This window comes from Ipomoea nil, unplaced genomic scaffold (genome assembly GCF_001879475.1).
Source record: "Ipomoea nil cultivar Tokyo-kokei standard unplaced genomic scaffold, Asagao_1.1 scaffold2283, whole genome shotgun sequence".
Taxonomy (NCBI): domain Eukaryota; kingdom Viridiplantae; phylum Streptophyta; class Magnoliopsida; order Solanales; family Convolvulaceae; genus Ipomoea; species Ipomoea nil.
This window is the reverse complement of record NW_017618711.1, coordinates 464,895-479,036: the sequence shown is the minus strand read 5'-3', so window position 1 is coordinate 479,036 and position 14,142 is coordinate 464,895. Positions and strand designations below refer to the sequence as shown.

General features: G+C 35.6%; 1 pseudogene; it reads left to right on the top strand.

The window, feature by feature from the left end:
* Nucleotides 1-8,731: 8,731 nt before the first annotated feature.
* Nucleotides 8,732-10,115, top strand: LOC109151133 (annotated as a pseudogene).
* Nucleotides 10,116-14,142: the final 4,027 nt, after the last annotated feature.

The window sequence follows — 14,142 nt, the reverse complement described above, 5'->3', positions numbered from 1 at the left end:
ATAAGTATTGCAATTTTATACTGACCCGACTCGTCTCACACAAGTGTGACGAGTGACCCTAAAGTTATAAGTTCAACTTCTAACATTTGACCAAACTAGTCATACTTTGACTTGGTAACTATAAAATCACAAGTTAAACTCCCATACCCAACAAGAGTTATTACCTATTGACTTTTATTTAGTTCGAACCAATTAGCCTAGATTGGTTTAACACATTGTAATCCTTTTACGGCTAGAATTACGAGGCTGAGTTTACATAGAGACAACTGGTATACATATACCATGACAAGGTGTCATCCATTGATGAATATAGGATACAGCTAATTTTTTGGGAGAAGGATAAAGCTAATTTATACTTGGTGATGCTACGTTCATTTAAAATAAAAATAAAATTTTAATAGTGACGTCAGTTCATGATTTTAACAGGGTAATGCTACATTATTTTATTAAATTTGTCTTTTAATATTAATTTTTATTACAGTTTGATTAGATTTTTTAATTTAATTATTAAATTAAATATGATACGTGATTGGTGAAGTTGTCATGCTATACTAAATTATTTTATGAGAACGTAATTGTCATGCTATACTTATCAAATTAAGCATCCACATGGTACGTGATTGGTGAAGTTGTCATAATATCCTTTAAAATCGAAGATCTTTTTATGTACTTATTGTTGTGCTCATAAAATGAAGTTCATATGCTATACTTCAATTCCTCTGATTATTAATTAATTCATTTTTTTTTCACATCATTGATATGTTTTCTTTCACATATAACGCCATCTTCACCTCGCTCTACTCCATCATTTATTAATTCTCAATTTGATTCCATAAAAAATGTTTCCCCAATAAAAGAAAGCTGGTACATTCATGTTCATCAAGTCATTAAGCCATTGGGATGTGGTACACCATGGCATGCTGGATGTTTTTTTATTCTTATGTGATATATTATTAGGAGATAAAAAGGTATTTTTATTCTTACTATTTCACTAGTTTTAGACGTACGTGCATTGCGCAAATGAGTTAATGCACAATATTTATAATTAAATAAATATTTGAAAGTATATTAATGCAAGATTATATATGAGAAGTTCATACATAAGTAATTTAAAGTTAAATTTGTTTATTTAAATATGTAACTCATAGTATATGATATATTTAATGAATGCATATATATACAAGTTCAATGAATGAATCAATGGTATCAGTCCTTTAGGTGTTTTGCTCAGTGTTCATTTAGTTCAACCATTATTGTTGAATAAATTATTATGAATAAAGAACTTCCTAATTTAAGGAATTTAGATGAAGTAGTAAAAATTTAAATTTTTTAATTATAATGTAACCCAAAGTTATTAGACGATTGGTAAATATGATGTAACCCAAAGATCAAAATGCTAAAAAAAGTGTTTGGTTATTCAACAGTTTGAAGCAAAAATTTATTCCAAGCCACTGAAAATACAAACATTGCAATTTACAATATTTTCACTTAGCATTTTTGAGTAGTGGTAGTTTTTCGCCTACATGTTTCATGTGTTGTGAGATGCGTGTCGTAGGTTATCATGTGAAAGTATTGAACAAAATATTAATATTTATTATATTTGTATAAAATACTTGGTAAATAAATATATATAACATGTTTTTATTATAACTTTGATATTTAATTACAATATAATGTAAAAAGAAGACAATGAACAATCTAGTGAATATAATAAATTAATAAATTTGAAGGTAAGGAATTAATCTTTGAATTGTAGAAAATAAAGATAATATAACTAATAAAATTATATTTCTTTTAAATTTTTTTTATAATGAATAATTTTTTTTAAATAAAGAATTATAGACATCTAATTCTAAATTAATTAAATGCATATGTATTATTTTTTGTTGTAGCTACTAATTTATTTAATTTAATAATAGTAATAAAGTGTCGTATATACTTTTCATCAACAATAATGAAATCAATGATTTTTTTTTAAAAATTTTCATTCCTTGTTGAGACAAATTGTTTTGAGAGTTTGTCCATGACAATTCCTACAATTGCTGTCAATAGAGGATGATAATTAATAATTCAAAATATATGGTTACAATAGATATTAATATAATGATATAATAAAAATTAACTTACAAATTTCTTTAGATAAAAATTTGATGTATAAACTTGTTCAATATAATAATAGTATAATATTTGTAAAGTAATATACAATTGTACCATTATATTATAAAAAAGATACAAAAAATATTAATACCATAATGACCTAAATCATTCTAATAATGCAAAAGCATAATTGAAATATTAAGTTTTGTTCTAAATAATAAAAAAAAAAAAGATTAATTAAACATTAAAAAAAAAACTTAACTTTTTTTTTTTAAAATTCAAGAAAATCAAATGATTTTAAAGTAGTTCCTGATTTATAATTATTGATGCTCAACTTTGAATGCTATGGATTTAGTCGGGTTAATTATTTGACGAAAGTTTATGTTAAATTTTATATTATATATTTAACATATTCATAATATATGCTTAACAATTATGCCAACTATAATTGAGATGGGATTCGGACCTAAGACCTTTCTTATATAAATTAATTAGCATGTTAAAAATAATAAATAGTTAACAGAATATTCCGTTACTAAAGTTTATACTAACGGAATTTAGGGTTATTTGAGGGAAGAAAATAATATAATAGAGGGTAAATAAGGAAAATCATTAAAAGATACTAAAATCAAAATAATATGAACCATTCATTTTAAGAAACAACTACTACCGACATTTTTTTTGTTCCAGTTAAGGGCCTAACATTATTGGCTCTTATTTGAATTGTAGAAACAATAATTTAGTAGCTACAACAAAAAATAATACATATGCATTTTTCTTTCATTTACAATTATGTGTCTACAATGTCTTTATTCAAAAAAAAAAAATTATTCATTATCAGTAAATTAAATAAGAGAAATAATTTCATTAGTTATATTGTCTTTATTTTTCTCCAATATAAAAATTCTTTACATTCAAATTCATCAATTGATTATATTCGCTACATTGTCCCTACAATGTCTTTATTAAAAAAAAAATTATTCATTATCAATAAATTAATTAAGAGAAATAATTTTATTAGTTATATTGTCTTTATATTTCTCCAATGTAAAAATACTTTACATTCAAATTCATCAATTGATTATATTCACTATATTGTCTATTATTTTGTTTGTGCACTATTTTTTAATTAAATATCAAAGTTATAATACAAAATAACGCTATATATTTATTTACCAAGTATTTTATTAATACCATGAAAAAATTTAAAAAATATTAAAGCCAATCATATTAACTACGGGATTTGTTGACAGAGTATTCAAATCACACAACAAATTGAAGTGAGAACTACCTCTGATAGGATATATGTCCGACCACTGTCAGTCCTCCGAACCACGCCTCGTATCACCTGACCGCCTCCGACCGACACGCCTGCTTTGTGTTTTTCCCGACCAATGCCATTCCCGACCTCTTGCACTATGCCCTGCTCGCCATAATTATAAAGCTATATATTCAGATGAGAATTCAAATTCTATTCAGTTGCTGGTAGATAGGATTACAGAAGTGTATATCAAAGTCTACCTCTAAACTCTCCTATCTACTAGGCTATTACATTAGACTTAATCTAATACCACACATTAACTACTATAGGTTATATAATAATAATAATAACAATAATTATTAATAACACTCACACAGCCCCTCAAGCGGAAGGTTGGTGAGAAACAACATGTAGCTTGTCTCGTAGTGTAGTGAACCTCGGACCTGTAAGGGGCTTGGTGAAAATATCAGCTAGCTGGTCCTTGGTTGATATGAAGTTGACCTTGAAGTCCCCTGTTGCAATTTTGTCACGCACGAAATGATAGTCAATCTCCACATGCTTCGTCCTGGCATGGAACACGGGATTAGCACACAAATACGTAGCCCCCAAGTTATCGCACCACAAAGTAGCTGGTTGACCGGTGTGCAGTCCCAGCTCACGCAACAATGAAACAACCCAAGTAACCTCAGCAGCAAAATCGGCAAGGGCTTTATACTCAGCTTCGGTTGAAGAACGAGCCACAGTGCGTTGCTTCCGGGACAGCCAGGAGATAAGATTAGACCCGAGAAAAACTGCATAACCACTCGTGCTCTTCCTGTCAACAGGACACCCAGCCCAGTCGGAGTCCGAATAAGCATGAATAGAGACAGTGGGTGATGCACTCAGATGTAAGCCATAGTGAAGGGTCCCCTTAATATACCGAAGAACCCGCTTAACCATTGCCCAATGGTCGATAGTCGGAGCGTGCATGAACTGGCACAAACGGTTAACTGAGAAGGACAAATCGGGCCGTGTGATAGTGAGATACTGAAGAGCCCCAACAATGCGTCGATACTGTGTCGGATTATCAAACAGTTCTGTAGACGGAGTTGCCGAGCGAGTAACTGAAGCCGGAGTAGTCAAGGGTTTACAGTCCACCATTCCAGCCCTGGTAAGCAAATCAGTCATGTAGCGCCGTTGAGACAGAATCATTCCACTAGAAACATCAACAGTTTCAATGCCTAAGAAGAAGCCCGGTTTGCCAAGATCTCTAATTTTAAACACGGTTGCAAGACGACCCAGTAGAGTATCAAGTAGGGAGGTGTTGTTGCTCATCATGATGATGTCATCCACATAGACGAGGAGGAAAACCTGCGACGCCTCTGAAGTGAGATAAAATAGGGAGACATATGTTTTAGACGAAGAAAACCCCGCAGATAATAAGAAGTCGTGCAGCCGTTTGAACCAGGCACGAGGAGCTTGCTTTAAACCGTATAGTGAGCATTGTAGGTGATAGACATGATTTGGGTGAGTAGGATCTTCATAACCCGGTGGTTGCTTCATGTAAACAGTTTCAGCTAGATGGCCATTGAGGAAGGCATTATGAACATCCAGTTGGCGTAGGACCCATTTGTTTGTAATTGCTAAGGAAAATAGCATACGTACTGTAGTCGGCTTAACAACCGGGCTGAATGTGTCAAAGAAGTCTTCTCCTGCCACCTGGTTAAACCCCTTAGCTACCAGGCGTGCCTTATGTCGTTTCACAGCCCCATCTGCGGTACGCTTAGTGCGAAAAACCCACTTGCATCCAATTATATTCATGTTGGGATCAGGTGGGACTAGACGCCATGTGCTATTGTGCAATAAGGCGTTGAATTCCTGGTCCATAGCGTCTCTCCAGTGAGCGTGCCCAACAGCTTGAGAGTAGCAAGTTGGGTCCGCCGCTGTTGTGGTAGTCAGGGCATGAAATTCCTCAGCATTGCCATGAGTCATGTGCCGTAACCGCATGACATGACCTCGGTCTTGAGGCTGCGCCCTTCCCCGAGGCCGACCTCGTCCACGAACCGTAGGAGCATGTGGCTCAATGGCTAAAGGAGGTGACTCATGAGCTAGTGGCTCAGGGTCAGGACTGAGAGTAGGAAACTGAGTGTACCCGGTACCCTGTATTGGTACTATGGGTGCAGAAGCCCACGGCACGGGCTGCGACTCGTCCACTCGTGGTAAACAACCTGTTGCAAAGGGAAACACAGATTCGTCAAAACGAACATGGCGACAGGTATAAGTTTTCCCACTGATTAGATCCATGCACCTATATCCCCTAAAGGATGGCGGGTAACCTAAGAAGACACATGGAGTGGAACGGTACTCGATTTTATTGCGGTTGTATGGTCTTAGGTACGGGTAACATTGACACCCAAAGACCTTTAAGAATTGATATGGAGGAAGCTTTTTGTATAATTTGTAGTAAGGACTTTCAAATTTTATAGCGGAAAAGGGTAGATAATTGATTAAGCACGTTGCGGTCTCAAAGGCAAAATCCCAATATTGTTGTGGGACCGACCCTTGAGCAAGAAGGGCCAAGCCCGTTTCGACAATGTGTCTGTTGCGGCGCTCAACCCTTCCATTTTGTTCGTGCGTATATGCGCAGGATTGTCGGTGATTAATCCCGAGACTTTCAAAGGTGGCATGCAATTTGCGATACTCACCCCCTAGATCGGACTGAATGGATTTGATAGAGCGCGAAAACTGTCGCTCTACCAAGACACGAAACAAATTGAACATTTTATAGATGTCTGATTTTACCCTTAATGGATAAAACCAGGTGAAGCGAGAATAATCATCGATGAACAACAAGAAATACCGAAAACCACTAGACGAGATAATTGGAGCAGGCCCCCAAATATCCGTATAAACTAACTCTAGTACATTTTCGCTAGATTGTTCAATTCTACTCAATGGAAAGCGACAAGACTTGCCAAGATGACAAGCAGTACATGACTCTAAAATAACATTATTTTGCTGAACTGGACAGTGTTTTAGAATTTTATTCTGAACGACACGGTGAGGATGACCAAGCCTGCGATGCCAGATTGTTGGCGTAGCACGAGAGGCGACGAACGCAAAATGACTCCGGGACACGGGTAACTTGTATAGACCTCCGGAGGTAGGACCTTTAAGCAATATTGCCTTGGTGTTGGAATCCTTCACAATAAAACAATTTGAGTGAAATTCAAAAAACACACTGTTTTCAGTAGCAAATTTCTGGACAGATAATAATGGCACAGTTAAATTAGGGACATGTAACACATTTGACAGAAATAACTGTTTAGACTCAGATGGGATTGATGCATGGCCAACCCGAGAGATTACTAAACCTGTACCATTCCCAACCCGGAGTGTATCCAGGCCATTGTATTCATCTGAGGCGGTCAGCATGCCTGCATCCGGGGTCGCATGTGCCGTAGCACCCGTATCGGGATACCACGATTCGGGCGGTGGTGCGATAGACGCCGGCGACTCTCCGGAAACCGTGATATGTGCCTGGGCCGGCGGTTGCGTGGTGTATCTTTTGTAGCAATATACCGCAGTGTGCCCCTGAGACCTGCAGATTTGGCACCTCGGCACACCGCGCCCGCCTCGACCACCGCGCTGATTGCGCCCGCCTCTGCCGCCACGATGATTCCGGCCGCTTGCATCACCATGCGGCTGGCTACTGCCGCGTCCATGCTGCTGCTGGCCACGACCAGCGTAGAACACTGTATGCGTTGAACCTCCATTGCCACCGCCAGTTCCGAATTCATCTGCAAGAATAAAATCGGCAGCCTGCAAATAGTCAGCCAACTGGGGAAGGGAAACCGGGGTATTGGCGGTGAGGGCAGCGGCGTACAAGCGGTATTCCGGCCGCAATCCACGGAGGACATACAGGTTTTGTTCGGACATGGTGAGCGGCTGTCCGGCTTGTGCTAGAGCCTCGACTAACAATTCCGCCCGACCGAGATATTCTGTGGGTGTGGCGTTACCTTGTCGAAGGGACTGGAACTGTCCAAGCAGGTTCAGGCATCTTGCCTGAGTCGTGGAGCCCAATGCCGTGCACACCGAATGCCACACCTCGGCCGCGGTAGCCCGACCAACCGCAAGGTGGAGGACCTCATCCGACATCGCCGAGATCAACAGGAACAAAATGAATTGATCTTGGCGTACCCACTGCTTATACGCCGGGTTCGGCACCGGGGTGGTCGTTACCGCATCGGAGCCGGAGCCGCCATCCGTGGTGGGGAGCGTTGCCGGCGGACACGGATGAGTTCCATCAATGAAACCTTCCAACTCCGGCCCTCGTAAGAACGGGATTATCTGAGTCTTCCAGAATAGAAAATTCCGAGAAGTGAGTTTCATCGATATAAAGTGGTGTGCTCCAGCTAGCGGGTTTGAGCCAGCCGAGGAAGGGCTATCGGCGGGAGCGGTAGTCCTTTGTGAGGAGTTCGACGACATTGGCGGATAGACAAGAATTTGGGTACGGTGGTGGGTGGTTTTCGGATGGGGTGAAGGGGAGAGAAAAGAATTTTGGATCGATTAGGCTGATACCAGATGAGAATTCAAATTCTATTCAGTTGCTGGTAGATAGGATTACAGAAGTGTATATCAAAGTCTACCTCTAAACTCTCCTATCTACTAGGCCATTACATTAGACTTAATCTAATACCACACATTAACTACTATATGTTATATAATAATAATAACAATAATTATTAATAACACTCACAATTCATAATTTTTGAACTTCATATTCACAATTATTGAATCTCTATATTCCTAATTACAGGATTATATGTTCATAATTATGTTCAGAACTCTATGTTCATAATTATAGAACTATATATTCATAATTATGAACAGTTTTGGAACCGTGTCCACCTTACGAGGTGGACACGGTTCCACAACATAATTTGCCGTTGTTAACTAGGTGATTATGCTTAAAAGTGTTTAGTAAAATTAGGTTTTTGATAAGCTGATAAATGTAAAAAGACTAAAAAAGACATTTTCATAAAATTTAAATGATGTGATTATTATATTATTTTTTTGACAGAATTATTATATTATTTTTATATTATTAAATATACTAGATATATTAGTATAATTGACTAATAAATATTACACTAATTAAGCTAATAATTATACGGATATTAATATAATTACAATTAAATATGGGTCTTTAGATTTTTTTTTTCTAATAATTACAATTAATTCATTCAGATATGAAAGAGGAGGAAAAAAAGTAAATGTGATATGGTGGAAAGAAATATACTTAAGATAAAAAAAAAAAGTACAATTGTAGAGATATTAGTATAATTGCCTAATAATAATTGTCTAATAATTATTATGGTAATTAAGCTAAACATGGGTCGTAGTATTCATTTATTTTTATCCGTCCATCGCATGCGCATCGCACACGTATTGCACGTGCATCGCACGGGTAATTGAGCAATTATTTGCTCGAATTCAAGCAAGGATAACATAGAAAACATTATCGATACAACCCATTTCATCAACTGTACTATATAATATTCATTGAAACTCCCACTGAGAATCCACCTTCACAACCGCCACTGTCGTCACCGCCGCCGTCGATTCTACCAACGCCACCTCGGGAAATCACAGTCGTTGTGATGGAGAAAATGTGACATTTCTTGTGGTGGGATGCACTGGTTCTTTGATACGAGTATTAGCCCTTATATGTTACCTCTTCTCTAGGTGCTGCACCATTAGAGGAGGCTTAAGAATACATGATTCCGGCCGATTAGACGAGGAAGAAGCGGCTTCTGAACACGGCAGCCAGGCTACGGAAGCTCAGCCTGAAGCGACGGCGGCAGCCTTGGCACAGGTCTTGGAAAAATGGCTCAGCCAATTGCTAAGTATGGGAAATGGTGGCCATTTGGAAGGGTTTTCTTTACTAGTGTTGCAACAAGTGACAGATAATTTTTCGGAGGAGCATAGAATTGGGACAGGTAGTTTTGGGTTAATGTACCATGCGATATTAGAAGATGGGCGGAGAGTGGCTATCAAGAGGGTTGAGGTTTCCACCTCCTCATCCTACGCCGGCGGCGGCGGCACAAAATACCAACATGGGGACAAAGATAATGACTTCCTTAATGAGCTTGAGTTTTTGTCGAGGCTCCATCACAAAAACCTAGTGAGGCTATTGGGCTATTGTGAGGATAACAATGAGAGATAGCTAATTTTTGAGTACATGGAAAATGGCACACTTCATGATCATCTCCATAGGCTTGAAAGCTCACCGCTCATGTCGTGGACCGTGCGAATTCGCGTCGCCCTAGATGCGGCCCGAGGGATTGATTGCCTCCACGGGTATGCTGTACTGCAAGTCATCCACCGCGACATCAAGTTGTCCAACATATTGCTGGACACCACATGGATCACCAAGGTGTCCGATTTCGGGTTGTCCTTAATGTGACCCCAAGATGATGAGTCTCACCTCTCATTACGAGCAGCTGGTACGATGGGGTACATGGATCCAGAGTATTACAGGTTGCAACTATTAATGACCAAGAGCGATGTGTACAGTTTCAGAGTAGTACTCCTCGAGCCACTATCGGGACACAAAGCAATTCATAAAAATGAAAACGGGGTGCCAAGGAATGTGGTCAATTATGTTGTTCCACACATAGTTCAAGATAATATTGCTAGGATTTTGGACCATAGAGTTTCTCCTTTGACACCATTCGAGATTGATGCAATTGCCTACGTAGGTTACCTAGCATAGATTGTGTCATGCTACGAGATTTTTTTTCTACGCTAATTAAGCTAATAATTATACGGATATTAATATAATTACAATTACAATTAAATATGGGTCGTTAGATTTTTTTTCTAATAATTACAATTAATTCATTCAGATATGAAAGAGGAGGAAAAAAGTAAATGTGATATGGTGGAAATGAATATACTTAAGATATAAAAGTATAATTGTATAGATATTAGTATAATTGCCTAATAATAATTGTCTAATAATTATTATGGTAATTAAGCTAAACATGGGTCGTTGTATTTATTTATTTTTATCCGTGCATTGCACGCGCATCGCACGCGTATCGCACAGCGCACACGTGCATCGCATGGGTAATTGAGCAATTATTTGCTCGAATTCAAGCAAGGATAACATAGAAAACATTATCGATACAACTCATTTTATCAACTTTACTATATAATATTCATTATTATAATTTATATTTGTATATCGATCCAAATATATTTAAAATTTTATAACAAATCTACTCCGTGTGATAATGTTAATTCCCGGTTGTACTCATAAAATGTATGTACCGTATGTATGTAATGTAAAATGTCCATATAGTATGAACAAGGAAGAAGAGATATAGGCCAAGAAGTCCTTTTATTCATAATTGCTCTTTTGTATTTGTAGAGAGAAGGGAGAGTGTTTAGTAAGAGAGAGAGATTCTAGTGGAAAGAGGAGAAGGGACCCCATAACTTGGAGGGCTAAGGCCCTATTTATAGGGTCATGGTTTGGTGGGTTGACTTTGACCCGTTGACCCTAACTCGAACCGTTTGACCCGACCCAAGTAGGAGCACGGAGTGTACAGGGAGCCTGAACCCGGAGTATATTCCCCATCACCGTGCAACGCACGAGTTAAAATACTTGTTTAAAATAATAAGGATAAAGTTAGGAAGCTCCTAGCTTATTTTTGAAACGCTACCTATGGTAGCTTTTCAAAATAAGTTCTTATTTAAGCTACTAACTTATTTTGAGAACATTACCAAAGAAATTGTAGTTATATCGAAATAAAACTGTAGTTGTGTTGAAATGAAACTGAATAACAGAGTTACTTTTTGCGAAAATGTGCAGAACGATGCGAAATGGGTAACATTTCTTTTCATTAAACAAAACGACGTCATTTAGAAGTTCGGTGCATGATATAATTTACCGTGGAGACAGCTGCCCCTTCCCTCCACCCAATCCCTTTATATATATGTATGTATATATACATAGCATTAAATATTATTTAAAAAATATATTTATGTTTAAATTACTAAAAGTTTGAGTAGTTTAGTTGGTTGAATTCCAAATCTGATGTTAAAATGCTTATGTCATACGTTCAAATTTTCTATCTTTTCTTGTTTATTTTATCTCTTTCATTTATTCACAAGATAAATTAAATAATTTTTTAGTCTATTTTTTATAATCATTTAATTAATAAATTAAATGCTCTTTTAGTCTACTTTTTATGAATAATTTAATTAATGTAGTATACAATTTTATATTATCTTCATTGTATTCGAATTAATTTAGAAAAAGTTAAAGTTGATCTAACTAAACAAAATTAAAATTAAAAAGTATTTATGAATATAATGTTATTCAATTATTTTATCTAATTGATTATGTTTCATATTATGTCATAAATATTTTCACATTTTCACCCCACTCAAGTATATTTTTTACTCCGACACTAACTAGCACGCATGTAATCTATAAAAAACATGCATTATATTGTAATTTATAATGTATTTCGTATTTTAACCTTATTAAGGCTGTTTGATATTTTGTGATCAATCATTATTGCATGGGCCATGGTCCACACAATTGTGTTGACCATAAATGAAAAGTACATTTTTAATATACTAAAGGTACATTATTTGTATACTAAAAGTACATTATTTGAGTGTACATTATTTTATATATACTATCAATTAATATATCTTCAGTATATAAATAATATACTTTTAATATATAAAAATGTATCCTATATTCATGGTCCACACAAATTGTGTGGACCATAGTCTATACAATAATTTACCAACGTTCTTATCTCTCGCCATAACAATTATTTAAATGGTTTTATTAGTATATTAAGAGATGGAAATTTATGATAAAAAATTTAAACGAGGAAATGGATATTTTTCGTTATAAGACGGGCTAATCTTTGTACTTATTCACTCATTTAATTATATAATTAAATTTTAATTAATGTTAATTGATGGACCTAGGGACTAGTGGGCTATAATCACTCAGTAGGCCCATAGAGGTGGGCAACCCAATAATGGCATGAGGTTGGGCTTAGTATATAGGGCGGTGAAAGAATAATCAATCGTTATATCGTAGATTGCGGTGCACATGCACCGCGGTAAAAAACAACGCCGTTACTGTTAACGGAGTCTGCATGTTTGGTGTATTAAACACTAACTGACATTAAAGTATATCTAAACCGATACTGTCCCACGACAAATGAAACTGCAATTATATCAAAATGATACTATAGTTGTAGTGAAATGAAACTGCAGTGTATATAAAATGAAACTGAATAACATTTCACATATTTGAATGTATATTGTACAATAAAGCTGTAATTATATCAAAATGATTATGTAGTTGTGTTTTAATAAAACTATAGTGTATATAAAATAAAATTAAATAACATTTTCACATATTTGAGTCTATAAATATCGAATGAAACTGTAGTTATGTCGAAATGAAACTGTAGTTGTGTTGAACTGAAACTGCAGTGTATACAAAATGAAACTGAATAACAGAGTTAATTTTTGCGGAAGGGTGCGGAACGGCGGAAGATGAATGCCGTTTCTTTTCATTTAACAAAACGACGTCGTTTTGATGCGCGGTGCATAATCGATTATGCACTGCAATGCACGATATAATTTGCCAAGAATAATTATTTCGGCTGAGGTTTTATCATGGGCTAGAGAGGCAATTGTTATATTGTATTATGAACCCTGATACAAATATTATGTACCTTCAGTTAACATTTTCTATATCTATAGTTAATAGTTTCTGTACATGTAAATAAATTATTTGATAATTATTGACACATAATATGATAGCTACAGGTACAAAAACTATTAACTACAAGTATAGAATGTGTCAACTATTGATATAGAATCTGCTTTGATAATTGCTTACACATAATATGATAGCTACAGATACATAAACTATCATGTGCAAATACAAAATGTGTCAATTATAGATATAGAATTTGAAGTTTATTTTTGAACCAGGGTTTACAATGCAAGATAGACCTTGATCCATGGTATAATTGCCCTAGAGGGAGCATTATGCTTTGCAACCGCATGGTGCACACGGTTGCAAAAACGACGTCGTTTTGACGTCTAACTTAAAAAAAAAAAATCAGAATTGCAAAACTACACATCCATAACTTCATAACTATACATCCAGAATTGCATAACTACACATCCATAACTTCATAACTATAGATCCAGAATTGCATAACTACACATCCATAACTTCATAACTATAAATCCAGAATTGCATAACTACACATCCATAACTTCATAACTATACATTCAGAATTGCATAACTACACATCCATAACTTTATAACTATAAATCCAGAATTGCATAACTAAACATCCATAACTTCATAACTATACATTCATAATTGCATGCATAACTACACATCCATAACTTCATAACTATAAATCTAGAATTGCACAACTACACATCCATAATTTTATAACTATACATTCAGAATTGCATGCATAACTACACATCCATAACTTCATAACTATACATTTAGAATTGCATAACTACGCATCCATAACTTCATAACTATACATTCAGAATGTAAAATTATAACTTCATAACTATACATTCAGAATTGCACACATAATTACACGTCCATAACTTCATAACTATAAATCCATAATTACATAACTACACATCTATAATTTCATAACTATAAATCCAGAATGTGAAATTATAAAATTATGAACATATGTTTACGTAACTAACGGCAATCAAAA